The sequence below is a fragment of the Chionomys nivalis genome, chromosome 7, assembly GCF_950005125.1.
Source record: "Chionomys nivalis chromosome 7, mChiNiv1.1, whole genome shotgun sequence".
In the NCBI taxonomy this organism is placed as follows: domain Eukaryota; kingdom Metazoa; phylum Chordata; class Mammalia; order Rodentia; family Cricetidae; genus Chionomys; species Chionomys nivalis.
Window position 1 is genome coordinate 85,186,912 of NC_080092.1, and position 10,170 is coordinate 85,197,081.

The 10,170-nt window shown below is 45.4% G+C and overlaps 1 pseudogene; it reads right to left on the reverse strand.

The window, feature by feature from the left end:
* Window positions 1–2,408: 2,408 nt before the first annotated feature.
* On the reverse strand, window positions 2,409–3,018 carry LOC130877086 (RNA-binding protein RO60-like; annotated as a pseudogene).
* Between the last annotated feature and the right edge of the window lie 7,152 nt (window positions 3,019–10,170).

The following is a 10,170-nucleotide window of genomic DNA, read 5'->3' on the forward strand; positions in this document are numbered from 1 at the left end:
GTGATATAAATGTAGAGAAGGTGTTACTGACGGTAGAAGGGCTTGAGAGGGGATGAGAGTTGGAAAGCAGCAGAGAGGACGGAGAAGAGGGAGGGTTAAAAACTAAGGATGTGGGCTGGAGAGATGGCTCAGTGGTTAAGAGCACCGGCGTGCTCTTCCAGAGGTCCTGAGTTCAATTCCCAGCAACCACATGGTGGCTCACAGCCATCTGTAATGAGATCTGGTGCCCTCTTCTGGCCTGCAGGCGTATGTGCAGGTAGAGCACTCATACATAAATAACTCTTCAAAAAAAAAAAAAAAGCCCCAAGAATGTGTAAAAAATGTCATATGGAAACCTATTGTTTTGTAAACTGATTAAAAAATAATTTAAAAATAACTGGATCAAAGAGACACAGAGAGAGAGAGAGAGAGAGAGAGAGAGAGAGAGAGAGAGAATGCACATGTTCTTGAATAGGTTCTTTGTTTTTTCCTTGACTAAGTTCTAGGCACACTTTTAATTAATTCTTAATAATTACAGAACAATAGATAAAACACAGACACAATTGTATTCTCTTCCTCCTTCTAGGTAGAGTCTCATTTAGCCAAGGATAGCCTTGAACAAATTTTGTAACTGGGGCTGGTCTTGAACTCATGATCCTTCTGCTTTAACCTTCCAAGTGTTAGGATTACAAGTGTGTGCCATTCCACTCTCTCATATTCAAGTCTTTAGTATTTACCATAGTCGGCCTGAAGAGACTTTGTTATTTTTCTTGTGTTGTAGATACACTATTTGGAAATCAGGCACAATGGGAGTATAAAGCCTGTAATCTCAGCATTTGGGGAGGTGGAGACAGGAGGATCAGAAGTTCAAGGTCTTCCTCTGTTACACAGACTGTCTGAAACCAGTCAGGGCTATGTTACACATTGTCTAAAAAAAAAAAAAAAAAAAAAAAAAAAAGCAAAAGCCAGGGCTAGGAAGTTGGCTTAGTAAGTAAGAACACCTTCTCTGCAAGCATGAGGACTTGACTTAGCGTTCCAGCTCCCACATAAGAAGCTGAGCTTGGCTGAGCATGCCTGTTACCATGGTATCATTCAGCCAAGACAGGCAGATCCTGAGGGAGTTCACCGGTCAGCCACTCAAGCCAAAATGGCCAGCTTCTGGCTCAGTGACAAACCCTGTCTCAAGGCAATATGGCAGAGAGTGACAGAGGAAGACATCTGACATCCTGTTCTGGTCCCTGCAAGTACTCACGTGCACACTCAAGTGTGTGCAACACACACACAGACACAGACAGATAAAAAAAATCAAACCAGAACAGAACAAAAACCCTTCAAAAGTCTGATTTGTGTTGTCAGGGAGGGACTAGGTTTAAAACATCCATCTTCTTCCCATATTTTTGGGACTGGTTCACAAGTTCCAAGGACTCAGGGGCCAACACCTATAGATGTCCAAGTCTTTTTTTTGTACAAGATGGTGTAAATAGTATAGTCTTATAGGGAACTAGACCCTTACTCCATTTTGCTCTAAACCATCTCAGCTCTTCATATCATACTCAGTACATATAAACACTGTGTGAACATTATGACAGGGCCCAATGATGGAAAGAGTTTGTATAGTCTCAGACACAATTGATCTTTGTCGTTTGAGAAAGGGTCTCCTTATGTAGCCTAGGCTGGCCTCCAGCTTTTGATAATCCTCTCGCCTCAGCCTCCTGAGTGCTCGGATTATAATCATGCACCACTACACCCAGATTTTCAAATATTTTCCTTCTGTAGTTAGTTGGATCCATTCATACAGATCCCACAGATATCCAGGACCAACTGAACTGCATTTGGAGTGTTGCCACTGAGAAAGGCCCAGAAGTCAGTCAGAAATGTGGAGAGACCCTGAGCTGTCTGGGAAAGAAGCCGGGCCTTTGAGACATAGATTCCCCCCCCCCCCCACAGGACTAATGTATATTGTTATGGAATATCTTAGGGGGCTGGAGAGATGGCTCAGAGGTTAAGAGCATTGCCTGCTCTTCCAAAGGTCCTGAGTTCAATTCCCAGCAACCACATGGTGGCTCACAACCATCTGTAATGGGATCTGGTTCCCTCTTCTGGTAACACAGACAGAATATTGTATACATAATGAATAAATAAAAATTAAAAAAAAAGAATATCTTATACAATCTTCGTATTTGTCAGCGTGTTAAAGCTCTGTGTGGTCAGTGAGTCTGCTGTGGCCCCTTATTCACCTTAGCAACAGTCCTGGTGCATTATGGGCACCCAGTACCTGTTGGTTGAACAGATGAATGTGTGCAGAGTGGATACAGAAGATAAAGGCAAGAAGGCAAGCGGCAGAGTTGTGTAATCGGTGAGATCACTGATGGCTGTGGACTTCCTAGGTCATGCAGATGTTATGGAAACATCACACGTGATGTGAAATTTCACATTACACCAAGAGTTCCAGTGTCAAAGTCACACATGCCCAACATGCCTGTAACATCTGGGTCAGAAACAGTGAAACATCGACGCTGTCCCTCAGATCAGTCGGTTGGAACATCTGTTTCCTTTCAATATTCCCCGAGAACAACCGCAGGTCACACTTCTCCAGCAAACTTCTCACCAGTGGTCATGATGTACACACAAGCGACTGTGTTTGTCTTCTGAACCCAGATCATTGGGGGGAGCAATCAGTTCCACCTGCTGGGATTTGACGCATGACCGTTAAAACCTGTCTTAAGGTCGCACCTAGTCACAGGACGTGGTACCAATTTATCTGAAAAAGCAATGACCTAAGGATCATTTTCTGTCCATGTGACCACCAAGAACACGGCTGCAGCAACTGCACCAGCCTCATGTGTACTAATCAGAGCCCCAACTCATAGAAGCCCTGCTGTCAACACCAGAAATGCATTCCCGCTGACTCTGTCTGAAATGTTTTTATAGAAAGCATCATCCAAAACTTTCATAATTTTATAATTCCTCAGGGCACCACTTCAGTTTTCTCCTGAACCCCTGACCTGCTTTATTAGTTTTTGATGCAATTAAAATATGAAATAGATGTGTGTGTGTGTGTGCTTGCATGCACATGCATAAGGACTTGTACGTATGTGCATTTGGGGTTGGTGTGGGGGCGCACATTTGTAGAGAGCATAGGACACTCTCATTCCTTAGGCACTGCCCAACTTCTTTCCCACTGGCCTGGAACTCACCGTTTGTAGACTTGGCTGGCTGGTCAGTGATTCCGGGGTCCGCCTGTCTCCACCTCCCAGCATTGGGATCACAGGCATGCTACCACACCCTGCCTTTTCATTGCTCTGTTTCACAGGCTAAAGATATTCCAGAACCTCCTGGTTCAAGCGCCAATTTAGTTGTCATCGTCACCAGATTCCTGAGGAACGCAGTCAGAAGCTTTCTGACAACAATGCCTTCCTCGTTTCTTCAGACTTGAAGTGGTTCGTTAGACGTTGTTAAGTAACTCATGTTTCTCTGTTAGACCAAAGACTTCCAGCTCGCCTCTCCACTTCCATTTTCCTACAGCTTCCAGATGCTTCTATAATTTTTCAGTTTCCACAGAAAGTACTTTCTCTTCACACAGTTTGTGGACTTCTTTCCCGTCTTTTGTAACGTATTTGGTCAGGGGCGGTAGATCTTTCACTAGAGGGATAACAGGTCGCTGAGAGCTCTTCCATTTCTTGGTCTGTATTTTATAACTGCTAGAGCAAAGACCATACTAACGTTTTAGTGTGTGTGTGTGTGTGTGTGTGTGTTTGGGGATCAGAAGACAGCTTTGGGGACTCAGTTCTTTCCTTCCCCCATCCTTGCCTGCCCGGTCTGGGGCGCACAGAAATGGCTTTCCCAGTGGAGCATGAAGATCTGAATTTGGTCCTCAGCTCTCATGTAAAAACAGGTGTGGTGACACGTGCTTATAACCTCAGTGCTGTAGTGGCGGGCAGAAACCGGAGGATTCTGGTGGCTTACTGGACCTCCAGTTTAGCCAAAATGGCAAGCTCCAGGTTTGGAGCGAGATCCTGTCTGAAAAAAGAAAACGGAGCCAGGTGTGGTGGTTCAGGCCTTTAATCTCAGTCCCTGGGAAATTGGAGGCAGATGGATCTCTTTGAGTTTGAAGCTAGCCTGGTCTACATAGTGAGTTCTAGGATAGCCAGGGCTATGTAGAGACCTTGTCTCAAAACTATCTATCTATCTATCTATCCATCTATCTATCTATCTATCTATCTATCTATCTATCTATCTATCTATCTATCTATCTATCATCTATCTATCTATCTGTAGTAGTTTGGATGTAATTGGCCCCATAAGCACATAGGGAATGGCCCTGCTGGGGTATGGCTTTGATGGAAAAAGTGGGTCACTGTAGAGGCAGACTTTGAGGTTCCATATTGGTTCAAGCCAAATCCAGTGTCTCAGTTTACTTCCTGTTGCTTGCTGATCAAGATGTAGGACTCTCAGCTCCAGCACCTTGTCTGCATACATGTTACCATGTCCCGCCATGATGATAATGGACTAAACCTGTGAACTGTAAGCCTCCTCATTAAATGCTTTCCTTCATAAGAATTGCTGTGGCTATGGTGTCTCTTCACCACAACAGAAGCCCTAACTAAGATACTAACCAACTGACTAACTAACTAACTAACTAGAAAACTAACAAACACCAACAGCAAAAAGAAAGTGGAGATGGGGCTGGAGAGCTGGCTTAGCTATCCTTGTAAAGGAGTCAAGTTCAGTTCCCAGCACCCACATCAGGTATCCATAACTGACTGCAATGGTAGTTACAGGTGATCTAACTTTCTCTTCTGGCCTCGTTGGACACCAACACCCTTTGGTACATAGGAACTCAGGCAAGTGCTTGTGTGTGCGTGTGCACACGTGTGCGCACACGTACACACATATGTAAATAAAAATGGGTAAAATAAGGTGGAGAGCAATCGAGGAAGACACTTGATGTCAACCTCTGGCCTCTACATAAGCCCAAATGTATACAATACACACACATACACACACACGGAAAAGTCACAAACAGCTAGTCATTTAATCACAAATCTCCTATGAAGTTATCAGCTCCATTTTCCAGTGGAGAAATCCTGGGGCACAAAGAAGTTAACTGGCGAGCCCATGGTGCTGAGTCAGGGCTTCCACCCAGTCTGGCTCCCGAGTGGGCCTCGACCTCTCCTGCCAGCTCCTTTATGGACATGGATTAAGGAGGCGCTGTTGACTGCGGCAGTGCCTGTGATATCCAGGCTTATGAGACACCGATGAGGGAGGAGGGTGGGTGACAGTGACGGAGTATTAACAGCCAGCGCTGTCGTCAGCAGCATTCAATCCCAGGAAGGAGAGTCTATCTCTTTCAGGGCGGGACAGACACAATGTGGTCAGAGGTGACAGGCAGAAAGAAGAGGGTGCCGATGAGCAAAGTCCAGATGAGGACTGCTCGCAGCTCTCAGTGCGCATGTCTCTGAGCGACCCCTCACAAACACCGGCTGGCAGGAAATCCTATCACATACATTTTCAATCAACTGCATTTGAGGTTGCATAGTGGGAGCATGTATGATGGAGGCACTCTGGCTCAGGTGCTGCTAGCCATTCCCACAGAGGTTGCGTGTAGGCTGCCAATGCCCACGGGATAGCTCTTCACTCTCCAGGGCCTCTCGTCTTAGACTGGCTGACCTGTGCTGAGGGGCAAGTCCCTGCTGATGGGTGAAAATTCAACATCAGTCATTGGGAAACAGATGAGGAGGATCAGAATGTGGGACCTCTGGCTCCAGCTTCTGGAATCTCTTGAGACAGTGAGTTCAGGTGATAAGAGTCTGGTTGGGACTCTTGACCACATACATGGCTCCTTCCCAGAAACCATAGTGTTCTTCCATTGCTTCAAGAGTGCCAGGCTCCTTTCTCCTGGGGTTGCTGAGAGCCAGAAGAAACATATAACATGCTCTGACCTCATCCCTGCTCCACGTTGGGGTGCCCCATGGCCACAGATCTCAGGCGATATGGCTTTTCTTCTGAGGAAGCAGGCTGGCTGGTCTTCGGAACTCATGCTTTCTGTGAGGCAGTATTTCACAGGCTGTTTTCTAAGCTGCCACCCTGCCCCTCTCCCATCCCTTTCTGACTCGTCCTTCCTTTTTTCTAAACCCACACTTCACTGCCCTTTTAGTCACCATCACCGTGCGCTGTCCTTCCTTCCTCTGAACCTCGCTGTCTCCTGGAGGGCTCTGTTTCTGAGGAAACCTGAGAAGCCCGGCATCCTCTGCCTGGAGAACTCATGGGAAATTCAAATCTCTTGCTGGGATTGCTATTTCTCACAAATCTCACAGTAGTTTGCGATGTTAAGGGTCACGACCCTATACTGGAAATGGCAGAAAAGGCTTCAGCCATACCACAGCATGCTCGAGAGAGCCCTGCAGACCTGATGTTCTTTTTAAAACTCCAGATTTCTTTTTAAAATATTTATTTTAATGGTTTTAAATGTGTAGGGTATGTGTGTCTGCTTGGATTATGTGCACTTGAGTGCTGGTGCCCTAGGAGGTCATCGGCATCGAGTCCCCTGGAGCTGGATTTTAAAAACAGCCGTGAGCACTTTGATGTGGCTGTTGAGAACCAAACTCTGGTCCTCTGGAAGAGCAACAACTGCTGTGAACTGCAGAGACATCTCGCCAGCCCCTCTAGATAATTTTAAAAATAAACAAACTTTATTGCACATAAAACAGACCATTCTGGTTAAATATATATGATATATATATATCATATATATTTAAAACAACCCTAGTTCCCTCTCCCTCCCATCCTCCCACTCCTCCCACCTTCTCCCCACCCCACTCTTTTTTTTTATGGTGCTAGAGACTGAACTTAGAGTTTCATAAATGATGGACAGGTGATCTACCTCTGATCTACCTGCCCAGATTAAAAAAACAAAACAAAACACAAAGCAACACCCTAAAAAGCAAGAAAAGTAAAACAGCCTCCTAGGCCTGCCTTTTGAGACTCATGTGAGTCCATTTCTTTCTAGAATGACAAAAATGGTTGGTGTTTAAAATGGTCAGCAGGTGAGAGATTTTTGTTCATTGGTTATGTAAAAAAAATTTTAAATAGTCAAACTATTTCTTTGAAAATGTTTGTGAGAAGCTGAGTATGTGAAACACACAGGAAGGAGATGGCTCATTGGGTGAAGTGCTTGCAGGCGTGGTGGTTTGGATGAGGGTGGCCCCCACAGGCTCGTATATTTGAAGGCTTAGTCACCAGGGAGTGGCACTATTTGAAAGGATTGGAAGGATTAGGAGGTGTGGTCTTGTTGGAGGAAGTGTGTCATTGGGGTGGACTTTGAACTTTCGAAAGCCCGTGTTAGACGCACCCCTCACCTCTTGGCCTGTGAATCAGGGATATATAGCTCTCAGCTACTGCTCCCACACCATGCATGCCATCATACTCCCTGACATGATGACAATGGACTAAGCCTCTGAAACTGTAAGCAAGCCCCTAATTAAATGCTTTCTTTTATAGGAGTTGCCGTGGTCATAGTGTTTCTTCACAGCAATAGTGACTAAGACACAGGGCAAGAGCAAGAATCTGAATTCGGATCTTCACCTGCCACTTGCACCATACTTGTAACCCCAGTCCTGGGTGTGTGTGGTTTGGAGACAGTTGGATCTCCTGAGTTTCATGGCCAGCCAATCTAGCCAATCAGTGAGCTCCAGGTTCAGTGACAGACTCTGTCTCAGAAAATACGGTGGAAATTGGGCATACACACAGAGAGAGACACACACAAACACAAGACACACACACACAGACACACACACACCAATAGACACACACACACGAGTAAATAAATAAACACACACAAGGAAGCCTAGAATAGTGGTTTGTGCCTGTAATCTCAGTACTTTAAAGGCTGAGACAGGAGGATTGGCATAAGTCTGAGGCCAGCGTGGGTTACATTATGAGTTTTAGGTCAGCCTATGCTACATAGTGAGACTCTGTCTCAGAAAAACAAAAACAAAAATAACCCAATGAGTCCTGAGTAATGGCTCTGTAGTTAAGAGCACACACTGCTCTTACAGTTGACCTGAGATCAGTTCCTAGCAGGCATGGTAGGCAGCTCATAGTTACCTGTAAACATGTGTTGTGGAATATTCCTGTACACTGTGAAGATGTGTTGCTGTGATTGGTTTAATAAAGAGCTAAATGGCCAATAGCTCGGCAGGAAGTACAGCAGGGCCTTCTGGACAGAGAGAGCTCTGGGAAGAAGAAAGGTGGAGTCATCAGCCAGATGGAGAGGAAGCGCAATGGGCAGTACAGAGTAAGGGTAATTGAGCTGTGTAAAAGAGTGCAGAAGAAAAGATATGGGTTAATTTAAGTTATAAGAGCTAGTAGGACAAGCCTAAGCTATAGGCCAAACTTTTATAATTAGTAATAAGTCTATGTGTCTTTTTTGTGAACTGATGGCCTGTAGAAAAATACATCTACAGACGTGCACATAACATAAACACACAATTTTAGAATAAAATCTTTAAAAAGTTTAAAATGAAAATAAAATTCATTTAATAAAAATTAAAGAATCAAACCAAATTAAATACACAAAGGCCGGGAGGATGGTTCAGTAAACAAAAGCAATCTGCTGGAAGCCCAGCGACCTGAGTTCAATCCCTGGAACCCACACGGTGTAAAGAGAGGACCAACCCCTGCACGTTGTTCTCTGACCTCCACATGCCCATGGCTTGCCTCTCCCCAACCACAATAAATAAATAACTATAAAAAACCGAACCAAACCCAACCCAACAGGAAAGGGTGCTGCTTAATCAGCTGGTGGTAGAGGGAAGCCCCAGACCTGGTTTCTCCATCTCTTGGTACCAGAGAAAGTCTTGGCACTAGGATTCTGTTGAACGTGTCTTGAAAGTTCTTTCATGTAGGAGGCCAGCTGGCTGTGGCCCACTGTGGCTGGTGAGTTAGCTTCCAGCTGCCATGTTTTTACACACTTTCCAGGGAAGTCTATAGGTCTTTCTCCATACAAACACGCCAGGATACTTGTCCAGTAAAGAGGCTGGAAGTGGGAGGAGGGGGAGGGGGCAGCAGAGACTGAGGGGCTCTTATTTTCTTTCCTCATCCCCAGTCACCTAACTTCAGCCCAAGTGAAAGAGGTCTGGGAGGGGACTCGCAGGGCATAGAAAAGGATGCAAATCTTGAGTTGGCAAGGGGTTGGATTTGAAAAAAGATTAACGAATTAATTTCTTTGTTTGTTTGTTTGTTTGTTTGTTTGTTTGGTTGGTTGGTTTTTTGAGACAGGGTTTCCTCTGTATCTTTGGAGCCTGTCCTGGAACTAGCTCTTGTAGACCAGGCTAGCCTTGAACTCACAGAGATCTGTGTGCCACCACCACCCGGCTTGACTAATTACTTTGTGTTTGTGGGAGTGGAGGTCAGAAGACAGCTTGAGGATTAAGTTCTCCCTACCACCTGGTGGACTCCGAGGACAGAACTCAAGCTGACAGCTTTGATAGCAGGGGTATCTTCCTAGAGCACCACCTCCATGGCCTTCGGGGGGGTGGGCAGGTCTAACAGGTGAGAAGAAAGGGAAGTGAGGCAGAGGTGAGAGGAAGAGGCACCTTGACAAGAGAGACAGACCTGGACTGAGTTTCAGTCTTTCTTTAGTTTGGGGGGCAACTTCTGGTAACGTTTCCTGCCTCAGTTTCCCTTGAAGGTTTCTTTGCCCAGCAGTGACTAGCGTAGGTGCAGGCAGGCCGTGGGGAGGGACAGTGTGGCATAAGACAGCACACACACTGGGTGGGAGTCGATTTAGCCAGTCCAGTGCAGATAGCATCTGAGCATCTCAAAGTCCCTCTGGGTCTTAGATTCTTCTCCAGGAAGGCTCTGTGGCAAAAGGTAATCTGAGCCCCAGGGTACACTATAGGCGTTCATAGTGTTCATAGTGATCTGGGGCTGTGTTTAGGGAACTGGGGAAGGGGCAGATGTTTGTCTCCAGGGTACCTGGAATTGGAGGCTTTGGAGCTCAACTGGGACTATTCTACGAATTTTGGCTTCTTGTTTGAGACAGAATCTTTTTATGTGGCCCAGGTCAGAAATCTCGGTCTTCCTATGTCAACCTTTTGATGGGATTACAGATAGGTTCTACTTCTCCCAACTGGTAATCTTTATTTTATTTTATTATTTTACTTTATTTATGTAACCCAGGCTGGCTTT